We start from the raw sequence: 25128 nt of genomic DNA on the forward strand, positions 1-25128 counted from the left end.
TCAAATTCCCAAGACCTAGGTACCAAATGTTCAGAGCAACTTACCCTTAACAAAAAATAATAATGCATACATGTAAATTATGTAATTCATTTAAAACAAATTTGACTCTTTCTAAAACCAGAAATATCAAAGAAATAAAGAGAGTACACAGCCAATTCTCAAAGGTCAGTGAGGTGGTCTCGCCTACAGTATCCTAAAGAGTAACTGAGAGGTATTTTTGTTCGTATTTTTAATTTGGCTGTTTACTTTTGCTTTTTTTCAATAAGCATTCTGAATCACAATTTCACTGTTTATGAAAACTCAGACCAAAAAATCAAAATTTTCTACTCAACAAATGCTGCCTCTCAGATAAATATGACCCGCTAGTCTTACTTCCCAAATTTGTGGGTTTCACATTATCTGAAAGTGGTTTTTCAGCTTTGCTTTTACTTAAATGGAGGCTTTTAAGCAAAAGTACACAGCATATCTGTGAACAGAAACTGACTTACACTGAAGCATACAGTATGTGCTGCTAAGAAGTTAGTCACAGTGGAGAAGACTTTCTACATAGCTTACAGGTCCAGGACTTGTGAATAAAACACTCAAATATAGGAATGCCTGATGCACCTAGTTTGAAAACATGGTGTTCTGAAAATAAATTTTGTAAATAAGTGACTTAAGCATTGAAAAATTCTTCAACAAAATTAGTCACAAGGGCAGAACGGGACCTGCCTGAAACTGAGGAGGGGAGGGGGGGAAAGGTGGGAGAGGGGGACAAGGTGGAGAAATGACCCAAACAATGTATGCACATGTGAATAAATGAACAAAAATAAATAAATAAATAATAAAAAATTCTTAAAATGTGACTGGACATCTAACATATATTGTAAATGCCCATATGTGCTTAAATAGACTATGCAGCAAAATTTCAGCCATACCTAATGAGGCCAGGTGATTCCTGATTCTGCAGCCATCCTGGGAATCAAAGGACGATGATTGGCATCCCTGACCTCCACTCAGTAAGTGTGTGTGGTGACTTTATAGACATAACTATGGTGACAAGGAAAACCCATTATAACTACACTAAAATAATATATTCTTCACTTTTTAATATGCTGAATAGCCATATTTATAACATTTTCATTCTGAAAACCATTTTAAAGAGGCAGATGAAGAAGATGGATACTTCCAACGGAGCCACAGCCAACTAGAAGGGGATCACTGCTGTCCTGTGATCTGCTCATAACATTATTTTCTAATGAGTTAAATGACATAACCACTGCCTTCTGGGAACTTAAGAAGGTTAAGAAATAGGACATACAAGTATTTTTACTAAAAATTTGTTTTAATTGGCCCTTCATTTATTACATGGCAACTACACTAGTCTATGCTAAATTAACCAGAATGCTTCACTTCTCAAATATTTTTTCAAGAAGTTTCTCACAAAATCTGAAGAAAATAGCACATAACAATCCCATATTTCATATAAGTACCACACTAAAGATATTCAAGTGCAGAGAGACAAGAAATGAGTTGATCTGCTCAGATGCAAAACCAACACATGCCTTAAAAATGTCTGAATGAACTTAAGAGGCAGGAAGAGAACTCAAATAAAAGTGTGCACATTTATGCACATTAGCAGTAACAGTAACTTCCACCAAGACCCAGGTGGATCTCAACCTGCACTGACCTCCCTTTCCCTAATACATTGACATTTACAATGGTAACTTTTTATTTAATTCCTGAAATTAGACCAAAGAAATTATATTTAGACTTTGACCACATGAGAATTACCACACTCTCATTTATCATTCCATATAAAAGTTACACTATAATGGAGAAAGCTTCATTTTACTACCTGGAGAAATAATGAATGGACAACAGAAAGAACAAGGAAGTCCTATGACTACTTTGTAGACAAACACAGCAGATCCACACAGTGGGTGAGAGCATGCAGCCCCAGACTCCTGTTCTTGCACCAGCAAGATGCCTTCCAGCATCCAGCAGCTTCCAGGCTGACACTTACATCTGGCTGGGTCTGCGGAACACATTCTCATCTAATTTTAGTTCTGGTATTATTGCCTTACTGAGTTGATGGAGATCTCAAAGTTTATAATATCTTTGGTAATGTTTACAATACTTTGTTAAATATGAACCCATTTTTAAAATTTGATAATTATTGTACACATTGTGAAGACTCAGCAACAGCAGACACTGACACTGTGTGTGCAATAAAGCCGGCACTTTCCCTGGCTCAACTGCCAAATCCTACCACTACTGCAGCATAGTGTTCTGAAATACTTGAGTTTTACTTTGGTTAAAATGTGTCTCCTACAATTTTGAAAAGGTATGGCAAATAGGTTTGGTCTCACTTCACATTTCTAACTGATTTGTAATGACTGCCTTAGGGTGCTGTGTTGAGAAGGATTCTGAAGTCTAGGGACAAACTTGGTGGTTCTGTGGAGGAGAAAAGAATTAGTCACAAGCAAACTAAAATATATCATTATTATTTGTGGTTTATAAAGGCAAGTTATTTTCTAAAATAACCCCCTCTCATCAGCATTAAAAATGCCCACAATCCAAGGCATGGCTAATATTTAAAGCTAGCTCACATGCATAGGCTTTCAGGCTAAAGGGGCAAACCCTGGCGACAATTTCCTTCACTTCACGCTACATTTCTCAAACATTCTGCTTCACTATTTTTGAGGATGGGATGAGTAAGCTAAGAAGTGATGACTCTATTGAATGAGGAGCAGAGTTCCATAAGAAAGGAAGAGAAATCAGACTGAAAATGTTATGTTATTAGACTGTTACAGCCTTCCTCTACTCACAATTGGTTAACTGCCCTTCTCCCAAGTGACATTATATCTATTTGAAATAAGACTTGATAAAGTATAACATTAGTTCCCATACAAACTAAGACAAGCCCAGAATTTAATACACAAGTGTGAAAATATAACTTAATAGAATTGGTTATGCCTATCATGTATCTTTTTTCCAAAAATGAACTCTAAATATTGACATTTTAAAAACTGTAACCTAATAAACTAATATAAATGCTATCTGAGCATCTACAGCACTGATTTTAACCACAAGTAACTGACTAAAGGACATTTATAGACCTGTACCATCAATTCTCTAAACGATTCTATAAGAGAACACCTAGGCAACTTAATCAATTGGTCAACATTTATTTGCATTAAGTAACAATTTTGGTTGTTTTGAGTACAGGAGCTTTGGGAGCTGACGGTGCTAGACAGGAGGCCAAGTTCTATCACCTGGCTTGAAGAACCAATACAGACTTCTGTGGAGAAGTGACACTGAATCAGAGGCCTCTGGGACAGTTAACATAAGCCAGCAAGGTTGGACCAAATAAACACTGCAGCCCCAGACAAAGCTGCAGCAGGCACCCAGGAGTCTTATGAAATTATAGAATTTGATAAGCCATTATAAAGGACTTGGACCTTTAAGGGCAACAGGAAGTCCCTGAAGAATTTTTGGTGAAGGAAATTGACTAGGCTCCCAGTGGTTATAAGGTTCACAAGGTTAGTCTGTGCCAGTCATGAGAACGGCACTACCCTTTCCTGCTGATAATCAGCAACTGCCATGTGACTCAAGGTGGGAGAAGTGTCCTATGGGTACTTTGGAGCTAGGTTTCCTAGCTCCTAAAAAGTTCCTCAAAAGGCTCCCAGTTGCTTCAGAATATGGTTGGGTCAAATATGATGCCCCAAACTGATGCAGCCACCTTGCAATCTTGAGGGACTAACCTCGGAATAAAGCTGGCGATGAGAGTGGTAGAATGCAACATAGAAAACAGGTCCTTTGAACTGCTGGTTGTATTACTTGGAGTCCATCCTTCCTCTGGACTCACAATAACATGAGATTCTAAGGATCATGATGCTTACTGACTGTCTGAATCAAGGTTCTCTGCATGTTGGAACTGATAGCATCCTAGTCAATACAGTAGTTACTACCAGGCTGGTGGTAGCTGAAATCATAAACAGGGATGCCATTCTGGATGAAGACAGAGAGTAAAGAAAGGAGTTCCAGGGCAGAGCTCCGAGACACTTCATGTTTAATTCTAGGTAGCAGAATAGGCATTTTTCTGTGGAAACACAGAAGCAGCCAAAGAATATAAAGAAAAGCAAAATAGTGTAGCATTATAGAAACAAACAAACAAACAAAAAGGAGTGTTCCAGGAGGGAATGACCAACTGTGTGTACATGGTGCTGAAAAGTAAAGCAAAATGAGGCCTGTAGCTCAGAGGTCATGAGTGACTGCCTGGAGCAGTTTCCACAGCATAGTCGGGGGTGGAGCTGCACTGGGGTAGTGTGAGAACCAGTGAAGTAGAGAAACAAAGATATTCTTTTGATGAATATTTATAGAGGAGAGAGATTATGAAAGGGAGGAAAGAAAGCCTGGGAAATGGATAGACAGTTCAGAAAAGATTTTTTGTTCTTGTTTTTGATTGGTTTGGTTTTTATTTGCTTTCATTTTGTAATAATGGGAAGTGTCTGAATACATCTGAATGCAAATGAAAATGAACCAGCTTCAAAGTGGATTGAAAAAAACAAAAAACAGATGAGGGGTTTCTGGATGTTCCATAGAACACAAGTGAAGAGAATGACAAATGTAGATGACAGTGAGTGCAGGTATATTTGCAGATCTGGAGTAAAACAGGTTACCTCCTAGTCATGGCTTCTCTCTCTTCCTGAGAAGTGGCTAATGTTGGCTCCAAGAATGGGGGTAGGGGAGAGAGGAGGTGTGTGAGAAAGAACACAAGGAAAGTTTAAGTCAGCCTTTATGGAAAGTGGAAGAATGTCTAATCAGAGGAGAGCTAAGTGAACATACATGCTGGTTCCCAGGAACCTACAGTGATCCCATCAGTTCCACGGTTTGCTTCCTTCTGCCACGCTGCAGAGACTACCAAGGCTAAATTCACCCAGAATCTAGGTTTTGCCCACACTGTAAAAGCGCTGCAAAGATAAAGAGCTCTTTCTTTTGGCTATCTCTGCATTCATGTGAGCGACCTACTACTTTGTATACAGCACCATACTAGGTATTTTTATGAAATTTGAAAGGTGAGTCTCCTCAGGTCAAAGAACTGGTAAGACAATTACAGTGAATGAGCTTAAATAACAATAAATGGCTACATAAAAGTAAGAACTTGTTAATGGAAATTTCAAACGATGTAAATTAAACAGCGATCCAATCTCTGGGATGATGGCAGCAAGATGGAGTAGGTGAACCTTGACAAGGACCTCAAATGCCAACAAACTTTAAGTGGAATATTAAGCTGATTATTTAATATACTAGTGCTAAAATTGTGTATTCAAAAAAACTTGCTGAAAGAAAAAACAGAATGGCTGATTGAAGTAAAAATTTAGTTAGGGAACCAGCGGAGGATAAAACTATAAAGTTAAGCTAAGAACAAACCCTAACATGTCCTGACAGGAGTATAATCCCAGAGGGAAGGAAAATGAGTGTGGACGGCCTTTACCTCATCTATCCTTTTTGTACTTTCCAGGACATACTGCAGTAACACAGAACTCAAAAGCATCCTAGGTTTCACAGAGCTGAGAAGACAAAGGTCAGAGATCAGAGGGGCCAGGGTTCAGTTTAGCCTTTCTTTTCACAGAATTCTAATTTTCCCAAATCAATTAATTACATTCTAGGAATCAGACTTCAGATTCTCTTTCCTTCCTATTGTTCATAACATTTAGAGTCAGTCAGGGAAAGGGTCCTGCTACTTAAGAACAAATACTGACCCCAACAGTTCTATCCATCTAAAAATTTCCCACTGCTATTTAAGGTCCATTTTTTTTTGTTTTGTTTATTCATATGTGCATATTCAAGGTTCAATTTTTAAAGAACATTCTCTTTTAAACACAATTCTAACAGCAGTAAATAAGAATACAATTCTTGAATGTATCTAATCTAAAACTAAAAATTGTATACACTTAAGAAAATCTGACTACACTATTTAAAAAGACAAAACTTTGCACATTGTTGCTTGGGATGCAACTGGGTGAGCGCTTGAGAACATCACCACCAGTGGGAAACCCACTGTGAACAGGGCTGGGCAATACAGTCAGAAAAGCAAGTGACCACACTCTGACACACCTGCTGAACACTCATCTACAGTGCTGGTCATGTCCTAAAACTCCTTCCTCTGTTTCCTTTGAAACCCATCTGCCATGTGCCTGGGTGGAAGATTCTGAACACTGTATTAAAGAGAAATCAGGGAAATCTGTGGAAATCATTAGGCACTGCCTTGGTCCTAGGATCCTTATGGTGCCTCCAAATGCCTGTGTGGAAAACGCAGCTACTGAGGAGAGTTGTGGTTGGACAACAGTGAGTCGCATAGTTCAAGGACTTCTTCTCAGAGCAAAGGAAGTTAGGCACGCTCTTCTGATACTCAGCTCAAAGACTGTGAATCTACTCCTGTGGAAGTCCACATAAGCAGAACAACCTATACAAGGAAATGGCCTTGAACCTGGAAGAATATCAAAAATCACTGGGTCCATATAAAGGCCAAGGATAAAGAGGGTGGTAGCCAGAGGAAGGGAGGGAAGCCAGAACAACTTTCTCAGGAGGCCTCCCAACTGATGGTAGATGTAATCCAGAGATGGCTGGTTGACGGCTCCAGGGAGACTTGCAAGTTTGTCTTCTATCTATCAGTATGAAGAATCCTGGAAAGATTACCATAAGACAAGCAAGGACACGAATGCTGCTGCTTTCCAGTCAAATTACTGGAACGTTCAAATTGGATAGCAGCCTATCTTCTGAACATCACTTATCTCTAGATATGATGTCCAGTAACCTGTGATTACAGCAATATCTGAGACCATCAGGCAACATCACCAACCTTTGATAACCATCTTCCCAGATCTAGCACAGTGGCAATACAGATGCATTATTGAGAAATCCGAAAAGCCTTGAGGTGTTCTTTAGGGATGCACTTTTTTTTCAGGTTATTTTGATTATTGTCTTCCTTTAGGAAACCTCATTTATTTTTATTTTGTGTGTGTGTATGAACTACACCCCTAGCAGGTTTGATTCTAAAAAAAGAATTACTGAGACACAGCACTAACGGTCACAGAGCTAAAGGTCACAGAATACACCACTTTCTGTAAGCTATTCCAAAAAGAAACATTTCTTAAAAGGTATACATGCCACTCTGATTTTAAAAAAGGTGAAATTGGCAAGATTTAAAAGTGAAACTTAAAAAATGAAGAGCCCAGACCCACCTCCAGAGGCTGATTCAATGCTTTTGTTTAAAAAAACAAAAAAGTAATTCAGATGCTCAGTCATGACAGAGAACCAGTATGCTAAATCATCCTTGGTTTCAAATATGAGTTCGGATACAACTGTCATCTGAAATCCCCAAAAAACTTAATAAAAGAACAAATAAGGGTTGATTTGATTAAAGTACAATATATACATGCTTGAAGTACCAGAAGCAAAACCCTCTTAGACTATCAACACACACTTCAAAAACTTGGGGGGGGGGGGCGGTGTACCACTGGGAAGTGGGTAGATACAATGAAATGGGGAATAAGGGTGAATGCAGTGGATGTATTTTGTATCTGTATATGAAAACAGAAGAATGAAACCTGTTGAAATTGTTCTAAGAAGGGAGAGGGAGGAAGGGGAGAAGAGGAGAACGGTGGAGGAGATAAATCTAAGATACATTGTAAGCACATATGTAAATATCAAAATGTATCCCCCTGTACAGCTATTATATGTTAAAAACTTTTTTAAAAAGGTCCTAATACTACTGCAAACAAGGCTTGGATTAGTATATTTTTCATTAGCATTTGTTTAAAATTTGTAAACAAACCAAGATAAAGTCCAACTTTAAATTGGACTGATTGGTTAGCTTTTAATTCACTTGAATATAACTGGAACTAAAATTAGTTTTGTTTGATTAATAAGAAAACAAAATTTAAATATCAAATGGCAGTTTCTAACCTGAATATTGACTAGAAGTGACCATTTTGGGTGTTTTTTTGTTTGCTTGTTTGTTGATGGTATTGGGGTTGAACTCAGGCCTTGCATTTGCTAGACAAGGGCTCTTCCACTTCAGCCATGCCCCCAGCCCTTTTTGCTTTGGGTCTTATGCTTTTTTGCTTGGGGTTAGCCTCAGATGGGATCCTCCTATCCATCTCTAGCAGAGATTACAGATGTTACTACTACAACCTACCTTGAGACTTAAGATTATATGCATGGAACATATATGCACAGAACAGTAAAATATGTAGATATTTCAAAATAAAAAATTTCAAGCATTTTGATATTTGCTATTTCTGTACATTTAAGAAGAATGCTATAACTTAGTACTTTACGTCCTTTACAGTTTAAAAAGACATTTCTAATTGGAAATAATCACACACTCCCAGTAGATTATTCTCCCTTTTTTTTACTGAAAATACTGGACAGTTAAAATAGGTGCATGGAGGCTACAAGGGCTCCATGGTAAAATTCAACTGACAATTACAAACCTGCTGTCTAAATTTTTTGAAACAGAAAAATGATCAATAAGCAGGTAAATCAAGAAGCTACACAGAGAAAACTGAAAATTTCCTAACAGCTTTCAAGTTGAGAAAGCTATGTCAGGCTTGGCCTTCATTAAGAGACTATTTCTTTAAAAAAAAAAAAATCTTTGCAAGGCTATTGAATGAGAAAAGCATATCTAACACCCACAGCAACATTGCTGCTGACTGCCTTCTGGCTCCGAATGAATTCGTGGCTACCACAACTCTGCTCATCTCCTTCTCCCTCCATATGCTTCTTATGTGACTCCATTCTTTCATTTTGGATGGCGGCATACACCTACAGAAATCTGAAGCTTTAGCACTTAGAGTAGCACTCCAGATATTAGCTATTTCAATACAAATTGAACTTATCCAGCAGAGGGACCATTAAAAGATTCAAGACAGTGACTTCCCATTCTAAAACAGCAAGAATAGTTCAGTGTTGGAATTAATTCTGCTTATTTTCAAACATTTTCTCCTACACATAAGCATTAAAATAAAGAGTGAGGAGTACCCCACTCCCCACTGCCCCTGAGCCAAGCTTCTCTTTAATACAAGCTGCCATAGCAACAGAAGGGAACCGGGCCAATTATCTATGCTTGTTCTTAGATCACTAGCTGTCATTAACAGTAAACTTGAAATTAACCAGAAGTTTATTTATGGAATGTTCTGATTACCAGTTTTCCAATATCCTTTTCTTTTCCACCTCCTGTTTTTTCATGTAAAGTGAGTGCGGTAGTGTACTGGTTTTCTTGCTGGGGACTGAACCCACGGCCTTGCACATGCTAGCCGAGCACTCTACACTAAGCTACGTGCCAGGCCCCACATTTGTTACCTCACGCGCTTTTGCAGATTTGTAAAGGTACCTGGGGAAGATGAAGGTGCATCAGTACAAAGACCCAAGAAGTTGATGGGCTTTAGCGAGACAGTAATACAACTGATTCTAGGTTGGGTAGTCATGCACTTGAATTCAAACCAATTTGATACATTCCTGAAACCCTGGGCAAGAGTAACTTCACCGTTTTCATGAAATCGTTACAATTCCTTCACGATGCTGTTGTGAGGACGACATGGAATACACAAGTTGCCTAGTATGGGAAGTACTTAACTGGCAACCATTTAAAAATCGTACCAAAGAAGGTACTGCCATGCACAATGCTGGTGATGAAGCCAGCATTTTACACAGTAGACTTTAAAAGGAACCTAATGTGCACAGGCAAATTAAAATGTATACAAATCTGATTCTCTGGCTATAAATCACAGTATCTTCCTGCTTTTTTAAGATAGCATTTTAATGCTATTTTACAAGTTAATATGTGTCAAGCTCTCAATGGAAGTCAATTAAAATATATTTATACATATCTTTCTCTTACATTCACATAAGTGCTTAAACTAGGAAAAAAGAGCCCTCATTTTTTAATTTATATTTTAAATTTACTTAAATATAAACAGACCAAATTAGGCAAAAATAAAAACAGTAAAAATTTTAAATGTGTCTACTTTTCATTTAAATGCTCAAATAATCTCTGGAGAGCATAACATATGCTTGATATTTTACTATGGCTCTACTTTTCAACAGAGCAGTATAAAAAATTACTAATCATAACAAAGTTGCCTTAAAAAAGCATAAGTGATTAACCTGGCAAATATCAAAGTTACAAATCAGAGTAAACGTGAAATAGTCACTGTTAAGACCTCAGGAGTAGCCTTAGCTACAATGTCCACAGCATTCTGGACACATTCTTCTCTGTTGTATTTTATTGTGCGGGCTTCAGTAACGGTGTTACTCTCAATAATAAACAACACAATGACAAGAACCCTCATGTTGGCCACCTGAGCACTTAGCAAGTGTCTGGCACATAGCAAAGTTTCAATAAATAACAATGCATTAATAAAGTAGTAAATATTCTAAAACTATACATATTGTACTTGTAAGAAAACACAATATAATATTTTAATATGCTCTTATGAAACTGATTAAGTATGGAGTAACCCCAACTATACAAGCATTTATTTAAAGCAAAACCAATATACCTACTGAAATATTCAGTTTACAAAAACCTTTATATACATGTTTTCAGCAACATATTTTCCAACTGATGTATAAGAAAATATCTGTCATATATCCTGCTCTTCTCTGAAGAACAAATGGATAAGAGTCTATAATGATGCCTTAAAAAACTCATATCACAGTACTCCATTACCTTTGTCCTTCTGTTAAACATAAAGTTAGGCAGCTTTTAGTCACTTAGGTAGCAAATACTCTGGTGCACAGAGTATTTTTTATAGCAAATTTTCCATACACAATGCAAATGTGTCATTACAATAACTTAACAGTGTCAATAAATTATTTGTTTGCACATAAGAATATGTCTTCTGCTGTCTTATCAAACACATGATACAGCTCTTACCCTGCATGTTACTGTGAAATTATCCAAAATACTAAATTTCCCTTAAAAGAAATCCAAACTAAGTATCAAAATACTACTCTTGAATATAAAATACACAAAAAAAACACAAAAGATTAAGTATGTGACTTATTTGATGATTTGAGTATCTAGCATTTTCCTACTCAAATATACAATGAGCTACACAAATACTTTTAAATTACCAAGTGTTTTATGTTTTAGAGAATTTCTTTGATATTAAGTCTTTCACAATAGAAGTTTTCATAATACAGACACTAACTCTATAACTCTTTAAGAATAGTCTAAGTGGAAAATCTGCAAGAGCAGGTACACTCACACTTTCCTTAAGCTTCACTCAAGTGGTAGAGGCCTGCCTAGCAAACCCCAGTACCACAAAAAGAAAGAAAGAAAGAAAGAAAAGAAGAAAACAAGAAGCACCAACACATTTGTGCATGTTTAGAAAATTACAGCCGAGCTCCGATCACTCAAAAAGGCTATTGTATTGGGAATCTGGTCTTATCTCCCATTATCTTCATTCCTGTCATTCACCCATTATTCCAGGGATTCTCAACTTCTGTTTTATATATATACATCACATTCCCTCTCAAACACCTAATTTGCCCTCTTCTTGTGCACTGGGAGTTGGGGGGGGGGCAGGCGGAGTGTTAAGGCTACAGGAACTGAACTTTGAACTTTCCATAATTAAAGGGAAGATTGTTATGCTTTTAAGATGGTACTATGTAGGTTTTGTTTTTAAGGGACTTAGTGTGGATGAGTAAGTGTACAGTGGCTTAGACACAGTAGGTCTACAGTACATGACATGTATTATTATCATAATTCTCATTTATGCTCTAAGATCGTAGATCCCAAAACATTTCAAAAACCAAGCCTAGTGGAGAATTGATAAGCTGGAGAAATCCCTCCAGGGTACTAATATCCACACAGAATCACTGCACCAAAGCACAGCGGCACTCATTTTGATAATCTGACAATTGGCACTGCAGGAAACTACCTCAAAGTTACTATGTGAGAAGTATGGGCCGTTGCTTTTTATTTCTTGTCGAAATTCCTAGAAAAAAAAATATTAGTGAGGAATTGGTTCCCATCATGATCAAATGAAGAGGTGCCAGCAGTTTCTCTGCATGCAGACCGCCTGCTTCAAGGAAATAGGACACTTACAACTTGAAGCACTATGGACAGGGAAGCAAGTGTGGAAAAAAGAAAAATATTAATTTAAAACCAATAATTAAAATAACTCTCACACTGTGTATTTCATTTGTTTGTATTATTCATCAGAGATTAAGAAGCAATGATTTAAAATTTAAATTTGCTTCAGGTACACAGCTTTGAAGAGTGTAACAAATGCTGTTTTTTCAACTTTCTAAGACAACTAAAGTAAAAACCAGAGATTCACAGATGTGCTATGACAGTTAAACAGAAATCAGCAAAACTAGGCATATATGCAAGCATGCCACACTGTAAGATCTTCACCTCTTTCCACACTAGTTTAATTATTACCATTCTGAATTGGACTCATAAATCATGAGTACATACTCTGTATATGACACTGTTTTATCCTCCCTTCTATTCTTTATACATTGAAAGGGGAAAAAAAAGAGAGAAACGAGAAACAAAACAGCAACTTAAAACTAAAAATAGACACTTCCTACATGTAATTTCTACCATGGAGAACAAAAGTTCAATTAATGACGAATGAGGTTTTAGATTATCTGTGAATTTCATTTAAATTCATGCTGTGGGCACGAGGTCTCAAAAGCTAGGGTATATGGTACTTGGAGTTAAATGCCAAAACTACTATCACCCAGAAGTAACTTTCCTACTGACAGCTCTTAAAAAAATACTGATGGGTATGCAATCCACAGTCTGTCTAATGATAGAACAAAGAAAAGACAGTAGATAAATTTTAAAAGAACTCTGGCCATCTTTCTTCCAACCTAGATCACTCAAGGTTAGAATTTCACTGGGAACATGAGAGCCCGGATAAGAGCACAGTGTGGAAATTGAGACTATGGATGGAAGATCTATATTTCCTAAATCCATGAGAAAATGATGCATTGTAGTAAGGAGCTCAACTGTGTTAACCTAGCCTTGGCTTTTCTCATGAGCCAGGCATGGCTTCAAGTGCTTTAATAACTCATCTAATCCTCACAATAACCCTATGAGTTGATGTAATTATAATCACCCATGTTTTCCATATAGGTAAACTTGGCGAGTTTAAGAAATTTGCCTAGGACCACTTTCCTAGTAAATGACAGAAGTGAGATTCAAAGTCAAGCCACTGGGCCTCAAAAGTCTGCTTTTAATCATTTTGACTACCTCTTCAATGACCAAAAACAAACAAACAAAACAACCCCCACCCCCAGCAAGGACAAAAACTAATTGCCCTGAGAAAAATTCAGTGTTAAATTCAAGTTAAGTGCTCAAACAGTGAAACTTGTTTAACTATTATAATTCTAAGCCTCACTGTTCACTGTCTCATTTTTTTCTCCAAGATACATCCTCTTTGCTTAAAAGAGGATTACCTTGCTTAAAGATAATGACGTCCTCCAAGTAAGATTCAATTGAAGGACAATGGAGGTAATGACAATGTGACACTAGGGGGTTAGGGTTTTAAGGAAGCAACAGCAGAGAAGTATATGATACTTCTGCTACAATGTTAAACCCCTAAAGGAATGTCTCTGTTATACCCTGCCTGAACCACCCAAAAAAGAGACGGGAGGATTACAAAAGGGTGAGAGTTCAAATATACATATGCAATTTACAGAAACCTGCAAAATGACATCCACTCAGAGAACCATCATTAAGATACCCAAGGAATATTTAGTATGAACTAAAAAGCTCAGTTTTAACATTTTAATTGATTTTCTTTGTAAAGCCAGAAACATTCACATGTGTGTTTAAATACCTTGCAAATGGTAACTGGGGAAAAAAAGAAAAATGGATGTAAAAAAGGATGTAAAAAAAAAGAAAAATGGATGTAAAAAAGGATGTAAAAGGGAGAGTTGGCTTTCACATAAACAATATCTAGGGGGAAAGATGCCATGTAAAATACAGGAATTCTTTTAATCAGTTAAGCAACAAACATATATTGATTCTGTCATAATTATTTCCTGTATCCTCCCATCTTTGATTCTCTTGCCTGATCATCTTTCAGTCAACAAAATACTGACTACTATGTGACCAGCACCGGATAAAACAAAGAGAAGTTATGTCTGTACAGAAATTCTTATTTTTATCTTCTACTTGAATAAGACAATCAGAAAACACACAAATTTGTAAACTTTTATAGTACAACCAAATACTGTCTCTGATAACTTCCAACCATTAACTAGAATCAATGACTACTAAATCTGAAAAGATTATGCATCCCATAATTACCAAGCTAAAACTATTCTATTTCTCAAGCTTAAAATAAATACTTACTTTCCAACCATTCGATTATTTTTTTAAAGTTCTTGCCTCCATAACAACACAGTTTATTGTGGGAAGCAAAACTCTCAGGACAGGCAGAGAGAGGACCTGGGACTTAAAACATGGGGAATGAAATGGTTCCCAAAACACAACAACCTTGTATATTCTTTACAGTCTTCAGAGTGCCAGATCCCAAATGGGCCACCTGACTACTTCCCGCTTACAAAGGCACCTGACACGAGGTATTATGAACACACCAAATATGACATGGAGTACTATATTCACACCATATGGGACACTGAGTATTGCATGTACACAGTGTAGTGACAAGGATACTGTGTAAACACTGCACAAGACACCAAGTTCTACCTGCACACGGCACATGAAGACATTGGTTACTGTGTACACAACGCAAATGACACTGGATACAGGGTTCACACCCCGCAGGAAGCCTGGTACTACCCACACACCATTTAAGACATTGGGTACTGCAGACAAACTGCAGAAAACACCGGATACTATGTAACAATTTTCATGACACTGGACACTGTGTACAGATACTGTATGCACAGATACTATGCACACATCCTATCCGACACCCAAAACGGTGTGCACACCGCACAGGACACTGCGGGAGGCTGAGCGCAGTGTACAGAGCACAGGACAGCGGCCACTCGTGCACACGACTTACGGCCCTGTGTGCTGCACAACCACGGACGCACAGAAAAACGACATCAGAACCACAGACACCCCGCACGCCCCCTCGGCAAGAGGGGTGACACTGCAAGCGCAAGTTCGGGGCCGCACCCCCCTCCCCGGACTCTCCCACCCCAGCCGCGTCCACGGCAGCTTCTCTCCGGAGTGGGCGGGAGGACAGTCCCGGAGGCCCGGGAGGACCTGCAGAGGTAGCTGCGGCCTCGCCGCCGGGTGGCCCGCAGCTCCGGTGGGACTTCGGCCTGGGGCTCGGCCGTGCCCCGCCGCCCCGCCGCCCCAACCCGACGCGCCGCCCTCCCCACGCTCCGGCCGCCTTCCCGGCCGACCTCGCCCGCGCCGGGGCGCCGCAGGCCTGGCCGGCCGGGCGACGCGGGACCCGGCGGGCGGCGTTCACGCGACTCCGCGGCTTCCTGGCCCGAGCAGGCCCCGCGCGGTCCTCCGGGGCCTCCTCCCCGGGCCACCACGGCCCCGCGAGAGGCGGCGCGCCAACGCCGCGGGCCCCGCCGCCCACAAAGCTCCCCGGGGCAGCTCGGCAGGGGGACGAGCGGCCGTCAGCACCGCCACCGCCGCCCGTGAGGCCGCAGCCGGGGCAGCTCCACCGCGCGGGCCGCGCCATCGCCACGGACGCCTGCGCCCGCCCCGCCGCCCCGCGCCCCGCGCCCCGCCGCTGCCGCCGCCGCCGCCGCCGAGCTTTCCCCACCATTATGCTCCGGCTCCGCCGCCGCCGCCGCCGCCGCTGCGCCCGGCCCTCCCCTCCGGTGCCGCCTCCTTCCCGCCGCCCGGCGCCTCTCGGGCCTGAGCCGGCGACGGGCGCGGGGGGCGGGGGGGACGCTCAGGCCGCCGCCTCCTCCTCCCCGCCGGCCTCCTCCCTCCTCCCGGCTCCCCCCGCCCGGCCCCGCCGCCGGCTCGGCGCGCAGGGCTCGGGGCTCGAGGGGCGCCATGTTTGGAACCCTTCCCCACGGAGACGCCGCGAGCGCGCGGGGCACGGGCGGGCCCAGGCGGGGCGCGTGCGGGCCGAGGCCGGGAGGGCGCGGGGGCCCCCGCCGCGCGCACTTACGGTGTGTCCTCGCTGCGGGGCCGCGGCGGAGTTGCAGCCGGGCCCGCGGGGGCGAGGGGGCGGGGGTGGTGGCCCGCGAGCTGCAGCCCGAGAGGGGCCGGGCGCGGCCGCGGCGGAGTTGGTGCGGGGCCTGCGGGCGGTGCGGGGCCGCGGCGGGCGCCCGGGAAAGTTGGCGTCCGGCCCTGCCGGCCCCACGGCCCGCCCGCCCGCCCGCCCGCGGCCCCGCTCCCGCTCCCGGAGTTTATTGTGTGGGCTCGAGGCTCCCCCGCGCCGGGCCGGGGAAGCTGGGCCTGGGCCGGGCCGCGCCGCGCCGCGCACGGGAGGCTCTAGCGGCGGGCGCTGGACTTGCGCGCAGCCCGCGCGGCTCGCGGCCGCCTCCCGCCCCAGGCCGGGGCCGGTGCGCGCCCGCTCCTACCTTCCCCCGGCCTGTCTTCGTCGCCTCTGGCCACAGTTTGTTTCAGCATATTCTTCTGGATCCACACGCGAACTCCATATCAATACACACGTGAAAGCTACGTACGTGCTGGCGCGCTCGAGCCAGGGGCGCTGCACCCCGACAGCTCAGACACGTCGGCAGCATTGTTAGGCTCGGGCCCGGCCCGGGCGGCGGCCGGGGACGTGGGGGATGGACCTGCCGGACCCTGCTGCATCCCAGCCCGGGCCGGGATGGCACCGTGTTGCAGAAGCATTCATCCTGGCGCTGCCTAAACGAGGAAGCCAGTTCTCATTCTGATCGCAGGGATAGGCTCACGTCCCGTTCCTTGTGTACACAAATAGGACTTCGAAAAGAGCAGGACCACCCGTTATCAGTCTGGCAGGAACATGACAAATGTGTGTGCGGGGTGGGTTATCTCTCAGCGTGAGTGGTTCTAGGTCTAATCACCGACGAGCCCTTAAGCTCTGGCTTAAGAAAATCTGGGGGGGAAGCCTCCAGATAAGAGCACATAGAGATCTCATTTATTGTCCCTAGTGACCTTTCCCTGCTAGTTTAGGAGATAAAGCAATCAACTAAAATTTCTCACTCATGGGACCTAGGTGCGTGGAAGTCACTAGAAAGAGAGGGTCTTAGAAATATTGACTTTCTTACTCAGTTTACCGATCTGCTTTTTTAGGTGGTGTCTGTTAGAAACGAGTGGCGTTGAATAGGTCTTTGATGTATGAGATCAGTCAAACATCATCTTTCAAACCGTTAGCAGCCCTTGTTCTGATACACACATCTCAACTTTTTTTTTTGCCATCTCAATGAACATCACAAAATATTTTTGATTCATTTAGAGGATTTATACATACCATTAAAATTCAGTAGAAGGGTTAAAGAGTGTTAGAAGAATTTCAAGCCATATCTACTTTGAGTGCTGGATCAGGAAGTCTAACGATCACCTTTTTTAAAGTAAATCATCTCTTAAAAAAAAAGTCTGTTACTCGATCTATAAAATAAAGTACTGAATATTATTTATATATATTTTACAGAAGACATTCAAGTACAAAAGAATTGCATATGTATAAAAGAAGTCTTATCTTTCAGGAAAGAGGTAGCTATTGTTCCACTTCTCCAATTTTATAGGTAGCATTTCAATTTCTATGCACAGGTACCATCTCTTATTTTACCTAATGTAAGTAGATAACTTAGTCCTGGATTTCATATTGGCTTTATGTAGAAATTAACCCTTGTCTCTTTTTTCACTTCTCAAGTTTTGTGTTTATGCTTTTTGTTGGTTCTGGGATTTGAATTGAGGGTCTTGCGCTCAGGCATTCTACCACTGGAGCCACACCTCCAGTCCTACAACAGTTTCATTTACTTCATTTGTTCCTCAGTTGACTGAATATATGTGTGCGTGTCAGGGGGCCAGAAATCCTGGAAAACCAAAATAGTTATTTCCTACAGCCTGAGACATACCATGAAGTCACCTCCCAGACTGTGGAAAGAGTACAAAAGGCTAAGGTGGTGAGGAGAAAGGAGGATGGTTTGCATCAATCTGAACGTTTCTGAGACAGCATAAAGAAGGACTTCCTGTGTGTTACCCTCCTCATTCTTTCTTAGCCCCAACCAACACTTTCTGTACTTCATGACACCTGACCAGCAGATCACTTTCTTCCAGTCTAGTTTGAGAAACATTGCATAGGGAAAGCATGGAATATTCAATGAATTGGGGGTGGAGAATGTGTCACTTTAAGCAATAAAGTCTCTCCTTACCTTACACTGTGAAGTCTCAATGACTTAGTCATGTAAAACCTAGAAGAAAAGACAGGTGAATATTTGTAAGATTGCAAGTGGAGAATATCCAAAACCCTTACAGCAATGGGAATAAACTCACACATACTGATAAGTTTGACTATAAATCATCTGTGTGAGCAAGAAGTCAGTGCTGCCCTAAAATATGTCTATAAGAAGTTCATTGCTTTCCTCCTGCTCTCTTCACACAGCAAGAATCAGTTCCCTTTTCCTAGGATTCACTCAGCTAGAGCAATGTTCATGGCTGTAAGTGCTTGGAATCACCTGTTGAACTCTCAGAGAGTTCCTGGTTTGTTCACTGCCAGTGATAATAAACTCCACTGCCTTTGAAATGCACTGTTTTTGTTTGCCTTTACCATTATGTTTGGTTTTATGTTTCTTTTGCATTAAAGATTGAATCACATAAATGGTGGATATTACATGTTTCCATTGTTTGAGAACAGCATCTTAAGTGCACAGTGTAGCTCTTGAGGCTGTGAAAGGCCTCAAGAATGCAGATGAAGAACATACTACAGAAAGATGAGTAAAGGGAAGGTAGTATGTTATGATAGGTTTACTTATGTAAGCTAGTGAATTAAACAGGTCCATTTCAATGAGACTCAGGAACACATAGCATTTTTTTCTAATTTAAGGTAATAGCTACATTTTCAATGGACAAGAATGTTTTGTTTAGTGGCAAATGCACTTCTAAGGTGGGGCAAGATTGTAGAAGTGAAAGAAAAAAGAACTGGAGTGCTAATTTTTAAATATAAGAAGGTATGTCACGACAGTAAGATAAATGCCAACATTTCCCCCACCCCAAAAACAAAGACCATAGATAACTTATAAAAGAAGAAATGAACTATAAATAAATACTGATGCATTTAAATTAGCTAGAAATCAAATGCCCAGCAGAGATGATCACAGGTGGCTGACCTGTGGGGCCGGAGGGAAGGAGGCTTCATCTGCATAACAAGACAGCCCAGGCTTGTTGGGCACCTTTTCCTGCAACCTTCCCCTGGTGGGGCCACCTTCCTTGCCCTGTAATCCCAAACTCTTGATTCATTAGGCTTTATGAAAGTCACAACTACCCCGCCTCTCTTTGAGTGTCCCCATTAGACTCAAAGTAATGTAGTTTACTCTCTCTGTTCCTTTTCCACACTTCTTCCAACCTCTTGTCTGGGACACCTTTTCATCACTTTGTCACATTTTAGGACAAAAATGAGGCAGATGCTGAACTTACGGAGAATTTCATGTACTGAGTTTACAATGAAATAAGGGGCACCTGGATTTTGAGCATCATTGCTAAGGTTTATGTTCTCAGTGACATTTCACTGGAACAGGCCTTTGCAATGTAACATTTTATAGAGACTTTTCTCATTGTCACCCCTATGTGGTGACAAATAAGAACCTATGGGAAATACTCTGAGATTCTTTTAAAACCCATTACTGCATGTATGGAAATAGAATAATGAAGCCTGCTAAAAATTGTTTTTAAAAGGGGAAAGGAGATAAAAAGATGGGATGAATTTGATCAAAGTACAGTTTATGCATGAATGGAAGTATCACAATCACAATGAAACCCTTTGTATAATTAATACACACTCGAAAAACACTACCATGACATATATACTGCAGTATTTGAGACTTTCTTTTCCATTCTCTTCCTTCAACTCTAAGAAAGTTGGGTTTGGATAGTTAGGTTTCCATAGAAAGTCATATTTAAGAAAAAAAATCAAAGTATTTTCCATTCTTACATTTGTAATTGTTTCTTGTTTTGAAGAATCCACTCTCTTTTTTTTAAAAATATTTAGACAGGCTTTCTTTTACATTTTGATAGTTAGTATAAAAATTAAAATTTGTGCTATCATTATATATATTTTAGGCTTGTAATACCAACAGAGTTGAAATAAATTTTTACAAGCCTGAGATGGGAACCTTTAAGGTAAGAATTCTAAATAAATAGTTTTTTAAAAAAATTATTTTCTAGAAGTAGTAAAATATAAAATACCCAATTCTTTTCTTACTTTCTTTCTATTATTATTGAAGGAAATTATGTCTCATTAAATTGCCTAGTGACGAATCCCTAAAACAGCTGAAGAAAAATTTATAAAACATTTTGGATGTCTTAGGTAAAATGTTAGGAAGAAAAAATACAGGAGGAAAAAGAAAAGTAAATAATCATAGGGCTAAACTATAGTTGCCACAGCACTATTACAGCGCAAAAAATATTTCCTAAATTACTTGGTCATTTTCTCTACATTTATGGCTTGATTGGTTTCTTTTGTTTACGTGTAGCAGTGAGAGAAAGTCAGGAAATCTAGAGAACCCTACTTCCTCTTTTCTTTTAACTGCTCTAAGAATTTTAAACACAGGAAGTTCTGTGTCCTCGACTGCTAGAGTTAAGCTCGAGGCATTCCTTTCTGTTTCTGTACCCATGTCCTTCCATCGTGCTCTGTTGGGTGGTGAAACTCTGTTAATTTTATACATGCAACATTTATTCAGGGACCAATTGTCCTTTCTTATCTGTATTCATTTCTCTTCTTATTCCTGTCTTGAAAACGTATCCAGAAACCAAGCACAGAAGGTGAAAGAAAAAGTAAAACTGAGCACATTTTTGGTTTTTTAATTAGTAAGTGTGTTTTTAAAAGGATAGCTAGATTGAGGGAGAATTATATAATTACTAATGTTCCCAGGGCCAATTATAAAACTGTTTTAGTGCCTAGACTTACCTAAATAAGTCTACAAATGAAACAAATACATACCATTTGTTTTAAATGTAAATCATTTATTTTAATTTAATACATAGCCAAAGATTTCTATTAGAGGTGCTCAGTTGTAATGTGTTACACAAATCTTGAAATCTTTTGAATAAATGGTATATTATATCAGCAAGGTGTTTTGTGTTCACATATAGTAGCAGCATGACTAAAAGTTATGATTTATTCATAGGATAGGATTTATGTAGCCTTTACAGAAGCTATTTTTCTGTATTAAGTGAAAAATTAGGATAGGTATTACAGAAAATGATCATGCCATGTAAAAATGAGCATATATAGTTAATTAAAAAAAAAGAAATATAAAATTATAAATATATTAATCTCTGGCAAATAAGACTATGTATAATTTGCCTTTTTCCTTTTTATATTTGTATTTTCTTGAGCCTGTATTCATTTTACATATACATATATACATGTATATATGTATATATATATATGGCCATACTGGGGTTTGAACCCAGGGCCACACAATTGCTAAGCAGGCACTTTACCACTTAAGCCACTCCACCAGCTCTTTTTTGGGGGTTGTTTTTGAGATAGCATCTCAAGAACTATTTGCCCAGGCAGCTTTGAACCACCTTCCTCCTGATCTCTGCCTCCTGTGTAACTAGGATTATAGGCACTGGTGCCTGACTTACAATTATATTTTTAAAAAGTTGTCATAAAAATGAATTATTGGGTTTTAGAAGACTTGGTCTATAACTTAATATTCATTTATTAATGAAACTATCTTCAAAAGTACCATATAATTCAGTTAATAGAAAAATTATTTTCAATATAAATTTCTAAAAATACATTCATTCTTTCAAATAAGAAACAACTCTGCTACTCATAGTGGTTTCAAATTGTAGCCATTTTTGTAGATCAAAAAGTTAAATGCCATTTCCACATGGTTCAACCTAACAATATCGGTCATCAGAGTCTATTCCTGCCCTGCCTTCTGGCTGGTGAAACCCTGTGTGAATTTTTCGCACACAGTGCTATTTCTTATTTATATTAATTTTTCTTCTTTCTAATCCTCATTTTGAAAAGCATCTGGCATATGAGCAAAGAAAGTCAAAGAAAAAAGAATGGAAAATAAAAGTAAAGCCAGAGTGAATGTGTTCTTTAGGAAAATGGTGATCCAATAGAATTAGAATAAGTGGGGTTCTATTGGAAGAAAATGCTCAAGAGCCCTTCATGTAAGTTCTGTGAAAATAAAAAGGATCACAAGACACAAGCAACATCAAAAGCACTTTCAAAATGGAGTATGACCCCGTAAGGAGGCAGGACTTACACACATTGAGCTGCAGCTGGAGAATGTGAACTTGTGTTACCTGTCCCCTTGACTATAGGTAACTGGGATCACCAAATAAATGTATTGTGTCCGGAGACTTGAGCTGTGTGTTGAGGTTATCTGACCCTTGTCTTTCAGACACTTTTACTGCATAGAAACACCCTTTTCTTTATCCCTATTGGCCACAGAGTCCCTGCTCTTTCTCAACTTCAACTGGTCTCCTACAAAAGAAATTGTACTGCTTTGTAACAGATCAGCTGTGCTTGCCTATATATGCTGTCACTGTCCCTGTCTCCTTCGGAACATTTATTCAGAGGTACCTGTGTCTTCCAAATTGCAATTCCCAAGGCCCTAAATAAAATCCCTTTACTTTTTGTTTCTGAGCTTTGAATTTTCCTTCAAACTCAACTTCTAGAAGTCAGTTCAATATTTTACATAGAAAACTACAGTGATGTTGAATTCGTACTACTCATGAAGAAAGTCTACGTTGTGAGGAGTTGTAGTTAGACTATTTCTTCTGTCAGTTTGCCTCTCATTGGCAAATCGCTATACAGTAAGTACCTGTACTTGTAAAATAAACTATTCTGAGCACCACTATTCTGTGTGGTAGTAACGTCACTATCCGTTACTTCATCAGTCCAATCAATTCATTTAATCCTTAACAAGTGACCATCATTTGCTCACACTGTGCTCCTGAAGAAACAGGTTCAGAAAGATAAAGTATTTGCCTGGCCTCAGCTGGCAAGTGACCTAACTCAGACTTGACTCCTTGACCCCAGGATTATCTTCAGATAATCCTCTACAGAGAGAACCTTAACTCCAGGCTTTTTTTTTTTTCACTTGTCTTTATTAATTAATTCCAGTTATTATTATTAATTATTGTTGTTGTTTTACTGGGGACTGAACTCAGGGGCTCACATTTGCTACCACTTGAGTCACACCTTTAGCTCTGTTGCTTTCATGTTGTTTTTCAGAGTGACCTGGGCTGACCTTGAACCATGATCTGTCTACCTCTGCCCCTTAGGTAGTGGGCACCCAAGCAGGAACTACATGTGCCACCTAAAGTCTGTCTTTTCAGATGTATTCCTCAGTTAGGAGCACATCATTATAGAGAACATACTTATAATGCCCCTCCCCCACACCAGTCTCACTGCTTTGTATTAAAGTTTCTATCCATCAAAAGAAAAGACTAAGAACATTCCAAAAAGTGGCACCTCACTGAAAAGGCACTTAGAAAAATGAAAAACTCTAAAACGACAAGCCAACAAAACAGAACAAATCTAAAATATAGTACTTTGATGAGTCACTCAAAAAATCTCTCCCTTTAACCACGTAATATGACCCTGAAGTGCACAACTGGATTCATCTTGGTTATTTCATTTATTATTTCCTTGAAGAGACTCAATTGCTCAGATTCTAACTCAGGCAAGATTTGGTTGACGATAACAGATAAGGAGAAGGGATTCCAAAGTATGATCAGGTGTGAAACTTACAATTACTATGTTCTTTAAATAATTATTATTAATAATAATTCTTTTTATCAAAGTCCTTATGGTAAGAATTTAGCCTAGATGACAAACTTTTAAGTTCTATAAAATCACCTTCATCTTTGTGTGACTATATGACATAACCCATTTTTTATTATTGCTGTGCTGGGGGTACACTGTGACAGTTACAGAAGTTCTTACAATATATCATAGTTGCATTCACCCCCCCATTATTCTCCTTTGTCCCCCTCCCCCCCATTTCTGGAATAGTTTCAATAGGTCTCATTTTTCCATTTACATACATGAGTACATATCCCATTTTCATGGTAGACAATTTGGCTCAGATTTGAGTCTGCATAGTTTGCCAACTGCTTTCACAATTTTATACAGATAAAGATTTGCTAAATTTGACAGTAAAAGCAATAAAAAGGTAAAAATGAAAGGTAAAGTCAAATAATTTAGTATGCATGCATGCATAACCAAACTGAGGAAATTCATTTTTTCTTCATTTACTAAACTCAATTTATTCTTAAAAGTTGATATGTGTTCTGTTCTTAAACTCATCAGAAAGAATGATGAGTGTTTTCATTTGATATTTAGATTTTACAAATATTTTGGAACTACAGGCTCATTCGTACTTCCTCCTTCTCTGTCTCTCTTTCTTTTACCCCCATGTGAATGTATTTGTCTTCTGTACAGAGAAGCTAGATCCCTGTGATTGTTTTCAATATGTATTTCTACCATACTAAAAGTAGAAAAACATACAATGTACAAATAACATCATGTTTATCAGGTAGAAAATGTCTCTATACATCTGATGATCTAGAACTCTGTCTTTTGACCCATGGAAGAATGGAAGGAAACTGGATCTTTGATAACATGATCAAGCCTGAAATATCCATCTCTGAAGCTGGACAGAAAAGAAAGCTGGGTGGAGGTCAATAGCTTTGCTATACACTTAAGAAGAGGACCTCCCAGATCCTCTTACTGAATTAAATTGGGGGAGAGGGAAAGGAAGAAATATAGCTTCCATCTATTTAGACCGAGTAACTAGAAGAATAGTGTTCTCATTTTTGGAGATGGAAAGCTTTTCATTTTAGATGTAACAGGTTTTCAAATGGAATCCAGAATTCTGTTTTGGATTTAAGTTTGAGTTGTGCTCAAGAAAGAAGGAGGAACACCAGATAGCAGATGAGTACAGGCATAAAAGTCAGGGTTTGGAGAGAAAGGTGCAGACTGGAGAGGT

General features: G+C 39.9%; 1 protein-coding gene across 9 annotated transcripts in view; it reads right to left on the reverse strand.

Moving 5' to 3' along the window:
- Zmynd11 (zinc finger MYND-type containing 11) overlaps positions 1-16700 on the reverse strand; it is a 91031-nt gene extending 74331 nt beyond the window's left edge. For 3 of the 9 annotated variants that reach the window (XM_074056778.1, XM_074056773.1, XM_074056769.1), the window contains exon 1: positions 16543-16700. The gene's annotated coding sequence lies outside the window, so the exon portion shown is untranslated. Of the gene's footprint in view, positions 1-917; positions 943-15770; positions 15889-16127; positions 16262-16542 lie in introns of those variants that run through there. The other 6 variants (XM_074056777.1, XM_074056775.1, XM_074056774.1 and 3 more) reach the window with 4 other exon arrangements.
- Positions 16701-25128: the final 8428 nt, after the last annotated feature.

The sequence above is a fragment of the Castor canadensis genome, chromosome 15, assembly GCF_047511655.1.
Source record: "Castor canadensis chromosome 15, mCasCan1.hap1v2, whole genome shotgun sequence".
Classification (NCBI taxonomy): Eukaryota; Metazoa; Chordata; class Mammalia; order Rodentia; family Castoridae; genus Castor; species Castor canadensis.